Source organism: Cervus elaphus, chromosome 9 (assembly GCF_910594005.1).
Source record: "Cervus elaphus chromosome 9, mCerEla1.1, whole genome shotgun sequence".
In the NCBI taxonomy this organism is placed as follows: domain Eukaryota; kingdom Metazoa; phylum Chordata; class Mammalia; order Artiodactyla; family Cervidae; genus Cervus; species Cervus elaphus.
The window spans coordinates 12,367,865-12,381,996 of NC_057823.1; the positions used below are offsets into that span (position 1 = coordinate 12,367,865).

Below are 14,132 nucleotides of genomic sequence, written 5' to 3' on the forward strand. Positions count from 1 at the left end.
TACTTATTTCTCTGAGCCATGCAAAACCCCAAATTTGAAATTCTAGCTAAGTCATTGAAGGGTAATTACATACAATAAACTGCCAATTTTTAAGGTATACAATTTTATGAATTTCAAAAACTAGCAGTACATACTACATGGTCCATTTTTTGATAGTCTAAAAGGTTCAGAGCAAGTTTTAATTTCTTTGAAATGTTATTGTTAATAATGTAATTGACCTGGATCTCAGTTTTATTTATTTATGAAGAAAATATAAGATAACAAGCCCTAACTTCATATGGATGTTGCAAAAATGAATGAAATATACAGAAATGCTTTGGGGAGTCCACAAACCATGTTCAAGTTTAGGAGTACATGTATGTATATATGTGCCCACATCTGTATATACCTTTCTCTTAAATAAATATACTCACACATATATGTACATGCCTGAAGTCTCATTTGTAATTCCATCCCAGTTTGAAAGAAACCTTGAGAACAAGTTAGAGGGATGGAAGTGAAAAGAACAGATGCTTGAAATAACAGAAAATAAGAAGAATTTAGAAATTTTGACAGAAAGTTCTTGAGCAGAATGTGTGCCTTTAATAATAATAATGATTTACTTTTCTCATCTTAAATCCTCAACGACCTCAAAGTTAGAACCACATTTATATTTAGTCAATGAAAAGTTCTCTATAGAAGCTAATGAGAATACCTTAAAAAGGACTCAATCTTCTCCTTCTGTTTAAGATATGATTTCAACACAAAATGCCTCTAGCTAAGGGTAGCTCACTGATTGAACTGAAAGGTTTAAACTCAACTCCAAGAACAACGTCTGATTGGACACATGTCTGTATTAAATTTCTGTTGCTCCTGCAAGAGACTCAAGTTCCATCCGTGGTTTGGGAAGACCCCCTGGAGGAGGCCGTGGCAACCCACTCCAATATTCTTGCCTGGAGAACCCCATGGACAGAGGAGCCTGGAGGGCTATAGTCTATAGGGTTACAAGGAGTTAGACATGACTCAAGCGACTTAGCATGCATGTATGCTCTTGTAACAAATTACGATACTAGTGACTTAAAACAAATACCTGTCTTAAAGTTCTATAACAAATTACCATGCTAGTGGCTTAAAACATATATGTATCTTAAAATTCTTCAGAAGCCTGAAGTCTCATTGAACTATAATTGTGATATCTGCAGGACTGTGATCCTCCTGGACACCCCAGAGGACAATGCATTCCCTTTCCTGCTTTACTTCTAGTGGCCACCAACATTTCTTGGTTCATGGTCTTTCCTCCATCTTCAAACCCAGGTGCAGAGCATTTAAAAATTTCTATCTGACTCTAATTCTTCTTCCTTTCTCTTCCACATTTAGAGGATCACTGTGATTACATTATTCCAAGCTGAATATCCATGCTAATCTGATATCGAGATCAATGATTATCCACTTTATTCCATCTGCTAATGTAATTTCAGGCTTCCCTGGTATCTCAGCTGGTAAAGAATCTGCCTGCAATGCAGGAGACCCCTGGTTCAATTCCTGGGATGGGAAGATCCCCTGGAGAATGGATAGGTTACCCACTCCAGTATTTCTCTTGCTAACTAAGATAAGATATTCAAAAGGTCTTGAGAATAAGGTGTGGTCATCTTTTGAGTATCTTATTCTGCCTACTAAAGGGTCTTTTCTCAGATATAAATCATTTTATGTCACTCAAAACTTCTTTTAAAAAATAATTTTAATTGGAGGATAATTGCTGTACAATATTGTGATGGTTTTTGCCATACATCAACATGAATAGGCCATAGGTATACATGTGTCTCCCCCATCCTGAACCCTCCTCCCACTTCCCTCCCCACTCTATCCCTCTGGGTTGTCAGAGCTCTGGCTTTGGGTGACCTGCTTCATGAATTGACCTTGCACTGGTCATCTATTTTACATATGGTGATGTATATATTTCAGTGCTATTCTCTCAAATCATCCCACCCTTGCCTTTGAGAGGGCAACAGGCAGGAAGGCCAAGGGTCACCAAACGGAGGAAATAGGCTGCAAATGTCAGACATTTTTTTCTCTCTCCCTTATGTGGCAGGATGAAACAAATTAGAGGTGTCAGTTTTTTTTTCTCTTAAAATTTTCTGTTGCCATGACGACACCTGGTTCCACCTGAACTTAACTTTTCTCAAACCTTGAGCTAACCAATGCTTTTTTCTTATGGAAGTGTTTTTCTTAAGCTATGTTAATGAAGCTATGTATTTGCTTTGGAATTTGCCTTTCTTCAAGATGTTTCCATCTAAAGACTAACTTTTTTTCCTTTTCTCAAACGTTGGGCTGATAATAGCTCAACAAACCAGTATTCATATCAATTGCTTTATGGATGGGGGATGACACACCTGGTACCATCCTATCACAAAAATCCATATTGTGGGAGAGGGGCCTGGTGAAACTCCAGCAGCCTTGAGGTGTCTCTCTCATCTGATTAATAGCTTTCTAACAGACATAAAACAGCTTGCTAAAACTAGAGGGGGGTGGGCACTCTCCGTCCCCCTTCTGATGTCTATGTCAGAAGCTCTCTCTGCCCCTTTCACTTTAATAAAACTCTGATATACAAAAGCTCTTGAGTGATCAAGCCTGGTCTCTGGTCCTGAAGTTAAATCTTAGGAGATCATGAATCCAACACCATTCACCATAAGCTATTACCTTCTCCCACTAAAAAAAATCAAACAGAATTTACCACTGCTTACAAAGTGAGTGAAATGTATCGTTCAAAATTACATACATGGAAGATTCTTGATGAAGACCTAAAACCATTTACACCTGAATCTAACAGAGTCATTTTCTTGTCATACCCAGACAAGGGCCTGCAGCATTAAGAACTTGTGGGGCATTGTTAGAAATGCAGAGTCCCTGGTACCTTGAATTAGACCTGCTGAATTATAATTTGCATTTGAACTTAGTTCAAAAACCAATAGTTCTTGGTAATTTTTAAGAACAATCAGTTTAGGAAAGTGTTAGACTAGAATAAATTTTATACCTTTTCGCTGATGGTATTTGAGGTAGTATAATTTTAAGTATTGAATACTGCCCTATGCATTACATGTGTAGGATCCCTTTAGACCCTGAAAAATATCCCCAGCTGCAAAGTCGTCTCTGATTGAGAATCACTGTCACAGATCTTGTGAACTAAAAGCATTTGAGCAATTAAGACTCCCAATCAAGACTCCATCCCTTTCTTGGTTTATAGCTTTGGGCAGAACATTAAAGCCCTCTGTGTGTCATTTCTATAATGGAGAATAAAGTGTTAATATATAAGAAGACTACATCACACTATAGAAAGAAAGAAAGGATGAAAGTGAAGTCGCTCAGTCGTGTCCGACTCTTTGCAACCCCATGGACTGTAGCCCACCAGGCTCCTCCATCCATGGAATTTTCCAGGCATGAACTTATATTAAAATTAAAGCAGACAGTGCCTCTAATGTGTTAAGCTATGTTACAGTGTACAAAAATATCTAAATTCGTCTCATAATTAAAAAATTCATAGTGAAGTACTAAAGGATGATGTAAGCATAAATATCCTAATTGAGCTGACAAAAATGTCAGGGAGCCAAGGAGTGTAGTGCCCAAGGTTTAATATGAAAGGACAAATTTATACTCATAAAATATTTTTTAGAAATATTAGGAGTTATGTACTCACTACTAGTGAAAACTTGGAAGATCTGAGGGACTTAATCAAGTGAGAATTCTTAACCTTAGACTTTGAGGAAATTTTAGCTTGGACTAGGATAAATTGCAGGGATGGTTTAGACCTCTGGACACAGGAGAATTAAGGGAAAGGAGTAATAAAAACAGAATTCACCTGCCTTGTAAACTGGTCTCTTAGGAACAAAGAATGAATAGGAAAATTTTCCTTTTTGTCCAGACTCCTGTGCCCCAGGGAAATCAGATACAGAGTATGGGAGTTACAGCAGGAAGATGCCTAATGAGAAGCTAAGTGAGCTATAAAATCTCTCTGCTGTGGTCCCCTCAGCATGAGAAATCTTGGACACCACAGAACATGTTTCCTTTTGAAAGGTTATTGTTGAACCACGAAAGATGCTGGGATTCTTGGCCTCCAGAGGAGAAGAATTCAATCTGGGGCCAGAGACGAGGCTTGATCGTGCAGAGCTTTTGTGTAATAAAGTTTTATTAAAGTATAAGTGAAATAGAGAAAGCTTCTGACATAGACATCAGAAGGGGACAGAAAGAGTGCCCCCTCGCTGGTGTTAGCAATGGAGTTATATACGTTTTAATTAGTTATTACAGCGAATCAAAAGGATGTCTGGAGGTTGTAAAGACCTTACTAGACCCACTCCTATAATTTACATTTTAAGATAACAGGATTAGCTAGAAGGTTTTTTCCAGAAACTGTCCTCAAGCAGGATTTATTATTGTTGTATAGTCCTAAGGAATGTAGAGGGAAAAAAAAAAAATGTCTTTTTTTCCTCCTTGAGAATTCCAGACCCCTCTCTCCTTGGGGACCCCCAGACTTCTTATCAACCTGCCTAAGAATTGACCCTCTCACTTTGAAGATCTGAGTCTGACTGGGAAACCAGTCCTTCACTCCCTCCAGCTGTCTTTTGGGGACAGAGCTTCAGTCTCCATTATCAACCCTCCAGGAGGCATTTGAACTTCCACACAAAGACCTTTCTTTCAGTTCCCATCTGGGTGAGTCTGAGAGCCCCAACACTGTGGGAAAGAAATACAATGCAAACCTTGAGCATTTATCTGAGGTCACCTGTGATTCAGTCCAGCCCAGCTCAGACACCAGATTAGTGTGGTAGTTTGCTATCCTGATTATTGTGTGTGCATGCTCAGTTATTCAGTCGTGTTTGACTCTTTGCAATCCCAAGGACTGTAGCCTGTTGGCTCCTCTGTGCTTAGAATTTTTCAGGCAAGAATACTGGAGTGGGTTGCCATTTCCTCCTTCAGGGGATCTTCCCAACCCAGGGATTGAACCTGAGTCTCTTGCATCTCCTTCATTGGCAGGTGGATTCTTTATCACTAGCACCACTCGGGAAACCTTAATTCATAAATAAATGTATTGACTTAGGACTAAAAGAGGAGCAAGGGTTTCACAGGCAGCACTAGTGGTAAAGAACCTGCTTGTCAATGCAGGAGACATAAGACACAAGGGTTTGATCCCTGGGTCAGGAAGATTCCCTGGAGGAGGACATGCAACCCACTTCAGGATTCTTCCCTGGAGAATTCCATGGACAGAGAAGCCTGATGGGCTACAGTTCTTAGGGTCAGAAAGAGTCAGACATGACTGAGCAACTGAGCAGGCATGCAAAAGAGAAGCAAACACTGACCTCAGTAAGGTACAGTTCAGTGTTGCCAATTAATTGATAAAAATGAAAGTCCAATTAGAAGAGAGAATGGAAGACATAAAGTGTTTCCAGTAAAATTTGAACATAAGCTTATGACATACTAAGTAACAAGAGTAGAGAAATAGGTTATTAGATGTGGACAGATGTTCTGTGAAGTAAGGATTTTTTTTTTTTTTTTTTAAGATGGGTCATATATGACTGTTTCCATATTAATGAGTAAGATCTGGACCAAGAATTTCTTGAAAATATAACCCTCCTAACATATGTATGTCATGGCTGATTCATGTTGATGTAGGGTAGAAGCCAACACGGTAGTTTAAAGCAATTATTCTCCAATTAAAAATAGACAAATTTTAAAAAATTCTTGAAAGATAGTGACTTCGCTTTGCTGGAAAGCTTAGTCACTCAGTCCTGTCTGACTCTTTGTAACCCCATGGACTGTATCCTGCCATCTCCTCTTGTCCATGGGATTCTCCAGGCAAGAATACTGGAGTGGGTTCCCATTTCCTCCTCCATGGGAGCACTCCCACTCAGGGATCAAAGCCACATTTCCTGTCTCCTGCATTGCAGGCAGATTCTTTACCCACTGGGCAATGGGAAAGCCCTTTGCTGGATAGTTATATATGCTTACATATATATAAAGGGTTGGACATAACTGAATGACTGAGCACACACACACAAACATACATATATATATATGATATATATTTATCTGTGTGTTAACATTTATTCTGTTAATCAAAAATTGTCTGTGAGAACCCTCTGCATACTGCAGTTGGAGTGCTTTTATTACTGTCTTTGCTCACATTTTTCATAAAGAATTGGAGGTTTTATTTTTTTCCACAAAATGCTTGCCATTTAGTTATTTTATGCATGTATAGATATATTTGTGAGAATGTTTGATGATTTATAAAATGTATGTGGTCAGTCAGTCATATGGTGTTCTCTCCATTGCTTTTTACATTTTTTTAAATTGAAATAATTGAGCTGTCACTGCAATATTCTTCACTTGGCTATACTTGTTTTAAAAAAAATGACAGTGAATGTTTTCTTACATATATTTTAGTGCTAATTAATCACCTATTATGAGCTTCTTAGGTGACGATAGTGGTAAAGAGCCCCCTGCCAGTGCAGGAGAGGTGAGAGACACAGGTTAGATCCCTGGGACTGGAAGATCCCCTGGAGGAGGGCATGGCAACCCACTCTAGTATTCATTCCTGGAGAATTCCATGGACAGAGGGGCCTAGTGAACTGTGGTCCACAGGGTTGCAAAGAGTCAGACATGACTGTAGCAACTTAACACACACACACACACACACACACAACCACCTATTAAACATATTTCTAACTTTTACTCTCTCCTTCCTTATTGTTCCTTTTAATCTTTTTGGTTAAATGTATTTCTGAAAGTTGTATTACCTTTGGACACCATGTAGAAATCATTTTTTTTAACCATTTGATTAAATGTCACCTTTGTCTTTCATGAACATATTTGAATCCATGTATATTTAAGAAAAAAAATTTAACTTGAATACTGTTTCCTGCTTGCATTTTAAAATGTCTTCTCTTATATTCTTTTATTTCCAAGTCTTTGGCAATTTCACATTGAATTAGTGGCTAATGTTGTTATCATTAAATTACTACTATTCACATATTTATGAAACTTACAGATATTCATTCAATCTTGTTACATTCAATTACTTTAAAACCACTACCACATAACCTAGTTTTATTCTCAGTAACATTGTCCCATATGTGCTTGGTTTCTTTTAAACCTTTCTTTCTATATGAGGCACACATACCTATTCATACACTTTTGTACACATGCATGAATAGAATTCTATGCACATCACAGATACTCTTGATGACTCAGTGCAGTCTTTTTTTTTTTTTCTACTTGTGTTGCCTCTTCCTTATTGGTCAATAATACCCCAGGACTTTCTTCCCGTCAACTAGTATTCAATGCAATATGGGTTCATTATTTGAATAGCTGTTTAGTATTTCATAAGGGACTCACACAGCTGATGATCTTTCCTAATCTTTCTCTTTGAGTTCCTATTATATCATTTCTCCAAAAATATTTGAGATTGTTAAATTTAAACTGTTGTTCTAAGCAGGAGCAAATTTGTTTCCTCAGGAACACTGAAAAATGCTTGTAGAAATATCTGTCTTATACTCCAAGAACAGTGGGTGGAGGTCAGGGATGCTCTGGGCATCCTGCAAGGGAGAGGACAGACCCCACCACACAGAACAACCTGCCTGAGAATGTCAATAGTGCTGAGGTTGAGAAGCCTCCAGTTAAAGAACTGGACTTTTAATATCTGTACCATTGTTCAGACGGTTTTCCTAACAATGTAACATTTTAAATTTCTGTCTGCAAACAGATAGTGCACCTTTGCTCCCTGTTTTGGAGTATCACTATAAACTGTGTGACAACTCTAAGTAATTTCCCAGACTGATGGTTGTGAAAAAGTGTTCTTTTCTTAACTATTACTGAGTTTGATAAAAAATTAATACCTTGAATAGCCATTTTTGATGTGTCTATTTTTATTATTATATGCCCACATAATATATGCCTCTTAATACTACCATTATCAACTTTTGAAATGATTTTTAATAATAGCTGTTTCTCAGTTGACCTTTAGGGGACTGTTTTGCCATTAAAATGTTTTTTCATTTTGCTTGGTTAAATACATCTATCTTCTGCTGGATTTATTGCTTTAAGATAGTTTGGCACACTTGTGGATTTTAGTGTATAATTTTCTAGGTATTCACCAAAAAGGATTGGTTTTTATACTGAATAGATTACCCCTCTGATTTATTCTATAATCTAATCTTCCCAAACTGAAGTACAACCTTATATGTATTTAATGAAATCTATAATAGAGACATAATTCCTGATTCATTCAATATGCAATAACTGAGAATCTAATATGTGCCATAATTTTCAGGAACATTATATATTATATTCACGTTTATGCATTTCCCAATTTAATTACTAATTCATTGGCTATCATTAAATCATTACTATTTTAATATTGTTTGAGTTAGTGTGTGATGCTCCATTCAATTTTTAAAAAATACAGTTTCTTTGGAACTAATTTATTTAATTATTTTTCCTTCAGTTCCCTTTATTTTGTAACTTCACATGTATTTAAATACATTTCTCTTTGCTTACATGTGTGCTAAGCTGCTTCAGTTGTGTCTGACTCTTTATGACTCTATGGATTGTAGCCCACCAGGCTCCTCTGCTCACGGGATTCTCCAGGCAAGAATACTGGAGTGGGTGGCATGCCGTCCTCCAGGGGATCTTCCTGACCCAGGAATTGAACCTGTGTCTCATGCCTCCTGCATTGGCAGGCAGGTACTTTACCACTAGCACCACCTGGGAAGCCTGTGTTTTTATATAAGTGCAAATGTATTCACATATCTTTCTGAAAATGACCAGAGCAGTTGAAGTCACTGATGATTAGGATTTTGCATTATCATGGTGAAGTAATAGTACAATGAAATAATTGTTTATATAATATAATGTCTAGGCATGAATCCTATGAAGAAATTTTTTTAGGGCAAAAGGTTGGATTGACGTGGTGTCTGTAGAATTTACAGAATGCAGTTTGAAAAACCCTTTGCATGTTGAACAAAGGCCAGAAATAGTATTGGGATATGCTCATCAGATTTATTTTAAAAATATGATACTGCGTAAGCTCCAAGAATAACAAACACAAGATGCCCCAGAAGGAAACTGGGAAAGAGCTTGCCTTATTCCTTATAGAACAGTAAAAAACTGGTCAAATAAATGGAAAAGGTTCAGGGAAAATGTCTTCTATTGTTTTATATAAAACATTTTCAGCTGTTGCTGTTTTTGTTTGTATATTCATTTTTGTTGGTTTATTTGCCCATTTTTCTTTTGGGGTAGTCAAATATATCAGGTTTCTTTCATTATAAAAGTATAACTGCTCTGTCAAGGTAAACATGTAGTTTTCTTTTTGAAAATTATTTTTGCTGCGTGTCAAGAAGAGATAAACGGAATTGGAATGTAGCCAAACAAATGAAGATTTAATTCATCACATAGTCTCAGGGACCATTAGAGCTTATTAAATCTTTTACCCTCTATTGTCTATTTCATTTCCCTCTGTTCTCTCTCCCCCTGCCTCTCTTTCACACACACACACACACATAATTTTTATATTTCTTTAAGTACAGAGCAGAAAGTGATCATAAAAACGAACCCCAAGTTTATTGGTCTATGGGCAGTCTGTGAACTGGAATTTCTGGATACCATTTATACATTCTGCAGGAGAAAGATGATCTGATCTGATCAGCTTGAGTTATAATGGTATCTGGTGTGAGGAGGGTGGTTCTGGGTGAGAGATGCCTGGCAGGAACATAGCCCAGGAGGACATGGTGGGAGTGTGTGTGTGTGTGTGTGTGTGTGTGTGTGTGTGTGCGCGTGTGGGCGCTTATGCCTTGAGAGCAGTTTTTAAAGCAGAGGCACTTGGACTCATATATTAAGGTGCCCTAAATCACAGAGCCGAGAATTCAGTCAGCAGAATGTACTAAGGATAGGAGATGCTTTAATTCACAGGATGCTTTTGCAACTAAATTCATAAAGTGCAAGGAACAAGCATTTTCCTTAGGTCCTTTGTAGTGGCCATTCCCTCACCAGGCACATATTTCTCTTGATATCATACTAGATCCTTCTCTCCCTTTCTTGAACTATCTGTTCAGTTATCACCTTGTTTGATGGCCTTAACTGAACATGCAGTATAGGAAATACTTCCTACTACTCTCTTTTATATCTAGCTTTGTTTTCTTCATACCAACTGTAATCACTTGACATATAATATTTTATTTGCACATCATCTTTCACCATCACTGGATTGTGAAAACTTCCTTTTTTTAGCACCATATACTTGTTACCTATATTTGTTTAGAGGGACTTCCCAGGTGGCTCAGTGGTAAAGAATCTGCCTGGCAATGCAGAAGAGGCAGATTAGATCCCTGGGTTGAGAAGATCCGCTGGAGAAGGAAATGGCAACCCACTCCAGTATTCTTGCCTGGGAAATCCCATGGACAGAGGAGCCTGGCCGGCTATAGTCTGGGGGCGGGGGGGCAGTCTCAAAAGTGTAAGACATGGCTTAGTGATTAAACAGCAATATGTGTTTTGAACATGGTTGACACTCAATATATATTCTACAAATATATGAAAGTATTTCTCATTACAACTGTAGAATGCATATTTCTTTGGGAATATGCTGAGAGTGGGGCAAAAATGCCTAAGTAGAGATGAAACAGAACTTTTCTAAACACAAGATATTCGTAGTATTTTATTGACAGCAAAATAGAAATTTTACTATTTCATCTATGAGACTTATGCCTATTTGTGTGAACTTTAGTCATGTTATTTTCATTTTTCCTGGTAGTCACCTCTACCACATAGAACCAGGTAATAATACACAATTTTCTGAATTTTTTCTTCTGGGATTCTCAGAGGATCCAGAATTGCAGCCCCTCATCTGTGGGCTTTTCCTCTCCATGTACTTGATCACTGTGTTTGGAAACCTGCTCATTATCCTGGTCACTATCTCTGACTCCCACATCCACACACCCATGTACTTCTTCCTCTCAAACCTGTCCTTTGTAGACACCTGCTTCACTTCCACCACCATCCCAAAGATGCTACAGAATATTCAGACCCAGAGCAAAGTCATAACCTATGAAGGCTGTATCATCTAGTTGTATTTTTACATACTGCTTGCAGGATTAGATGACATTCCCCTGACAGTGATGGCCTATGATTGGCATGTGGCCATCTGCCACCCCCCGCACCACATGGTCATCATGAGCCCCCGGCTCTGTGGACTGCTGGTTCTGATATCCTGGGTGCTGCTTGCCTTGTTTTCCTTGCTATTCAGCTTAATGGTGTTGCGATTGTCCTTCTGTCCAGAAATGCAAATCCCCCACTTTTTCCTTGAACTCAATCAGGTGGTGCAACTTGATAGTTCTGATAACTTTCTTAATAATATAGTGATGTATTTTGCAGCTGTCCTGGTGGGTGGTGGTCCTTTTGCTGATAGTCTTTACTCTTATGCTAAAATAGTTTCCTGCATGTGTAAAATCTCATCAGCTTGCATTTTCTACCTGTGTGTCTCACCTCGCGGCTATCTTCCTATTTTATTTTACAGCCTTAGGAGTGTTCCTTAGCTCTGCTGCTACCCACACCTCACATTCAAGTACAATCACCTCGGGGATGTACACTGTGGTCACACCCATGCTGAATCCTTTCATTTACCATCTGAGAAACCAGGATATAAAAGAGGCTCTAAAGAGATTATATTTAATGCCTAGCATAAAAGGCCAGTTATATTAGTGCTCTGGATTGTATAACTCAAAGAATTAGAATCAGAAATTGTTCTTTGACCATAGTGAAATAAAGTTTGCTCCTTGCACTTATTTCCTGGGATTTCCATTTTTCTTTTCTTCTTTGAATTCAGCATCTTTATACACTTTTAGGAACTCTCTTATTAAGCTTTATCCTTATTCTTATATATAGACATTTTAAAATTTTTTCCTACTCCACCATTTTCCCACCTTTGGATCAAAAATGTTTGGAAATTCCGTTTCTTTGATGGAGTATCATAGATTTATGAAGAATTTATTAGGAGTAATGTCCTTTTATTAAAGCATTTAGCCTGTTGTTGTTCAGTTGCCCAGTCATGTCCAACCATTTGTGACTCCATGGATTGCAGCAGGTCAGGCCTGCCTGTCCCTCACCATCTCCTGGAGTTTGCTGAAGTTCATGTTCATTGCATTGGTGATGCCATCCAGCCATGTCATCCTCTGATGCCTTCTTCTCCTTACCTCAATCTTTCCCAGCAGCAGGGACTTTTCCAATGAGTCATCTGTTTGCATCAGGTGATCAAAATACTGAAACTTCAGCTTCAGCATCAGTCTTTCCAGTGAATATTCAGGGTTGATCTCCCTTAAGGCTGACTGGTTTGATCTCTTTGTTGTCCAAGGGACTATCAGGAGTCTTCTCCAGTACCACAGTTCAAAGGCATCAATTATCCCACCTTCTGCCTTCTCTACGGCCCGGCTCTCACAACCACATGTGACCACTGGGAAGACCATAGCCTTGACTATATGGACCTTTGTTGGCAGAGTAATGTCTCTGCTTTTCAACACACTGTCTAGGTTTATCATTGGTTTCCTGCCAAGAAGCAATCATCTTCTGGTTCCATGGCTGCAGTCACCGTCCACAGTGATTTTGGAGACCAAGAAGAGGAATCTGTCACTGCTTTCAACTTTTCCGCTTCTACTTGTCAGAAAATAATGGGGCTGGATGCCCTGATGCTATTTTTTATAGTATTTAGTTTTAAGCTGGCTCTTTAGGAGAGCATTTAATCTACTGGCTGCTAAAGAGGATTTTGGTAGGTATTACTTATTGCCAATTTGTTAACTTGTTTTCTGTTTTGTAGTTCTTTGTTTTCCTTATTCCTTTGTGTTTCTTCTCTTATGATTTAATGATTTTATTTAGTAATATGCTTGTGTTACTTTTTCTCTAGTTTTTGTTTACCTAGTGTAGATTTTTGATGTATGGTAAAGAAAGTGTCTTTATATGAGGATCTACAACAATGTCTATTTTTAAAAACAAGTTGTCCTTTAAGTTCGTTTACATACCAATAACACTACATTTTAACTCCCTGCGCTAATTTTGTGTCTTTGTAGCCATATTTGACCCCTCCCTATTTATCCTCTCATTCTTATTTTAGCTATATTTGATTTTAGAATTTTTTTGTCGATTAAATTTTCATACTAGCTTAAGTGATTGGATCCTCAGCCTTTCTACATGTTTGCCTTTACTAGCAGGATATTCTCTTTCTTATAGTTTCTTACCACTTGTTATGCCTTTTCCTTTCCTTCTTAGAGAAGGTACTATATCATTCCCATGTAGAGTAGGTTTAGAATTGATAAATTCTATTAGTCTGTGCTTGTCTGAAAAGTTCTTTCTCTCTCCTTCAATTCTAAATGATAATCTTACTGGGTAAAATGCCCTAGTTTGCAGGTTTTTCCCTCGCCACACTTTAAACATATCATGCCTCTCTGTTCTATCATGCACAGATTCTGGAAAAAAAAATAAATAAATAAAACGATAAACTTATATGTTTCCATCTTATATGACACTGTTTTACTTTTGCTGCCTTTAGAAACCCATATCTTTAACTTCATGGTTTAAATTGCTGCATCTTCATATAGGTCTTGTTGCTGTCATTTTGGGGGGATGCTTTTTGCTTCTTACACCTGAATTTGCTTTTTTATTCAGGTTTGGAAAGTTTTTAGACATAAGTTTATCAAATACATTTTGACTACCTTCTCTTTTTCTCTTTTCCTTCCTGGACACTCCAATTATGCCAGTGTTGGTGTTCTTAATGTAGTCAAACATCCCTCAAACTATTCTCATTTTTCATTTGTTGCTTTCTTTTCTGATGAGTCATCTCTATGATTCTATATTTCAGTTAACATGCATTCTTCTGTATCACCGGGTATACTATTAATTACTTCTAGTTCCTGCTCATTTCATTTATTGTAGTGTTCAGTTCTAACTAGTTTTTATTTTACAGTTCCCTGTTAAAATTATCTCTGTGCTCATAAGTCCTTCTTTTCACAGAATTAAATATTTTATGGTCTTCCACTTATTAACACAATGCACAGGGTGCATACTGAAAGTAAAACTCCTTTTGGAAGATTCCTCAAATCATTTTAGCTTGAGAAAATGGAGCTTTGTAT

The 14,132-nt window shown here is 37.7% G+C and overlaps 1 pseudogene; it reads left to right on the forward strand.

The window, feature by feature from the left end:
• The first annotated feature begins 10,787 nt into the window (after positions 1–10,787).
• Positions 10,788–11,715, forward strand: LOC122700706 (annotated as a pseudogene).
• Positions 11,716–14,132: the final 2,417 nt, after the last annotated feature.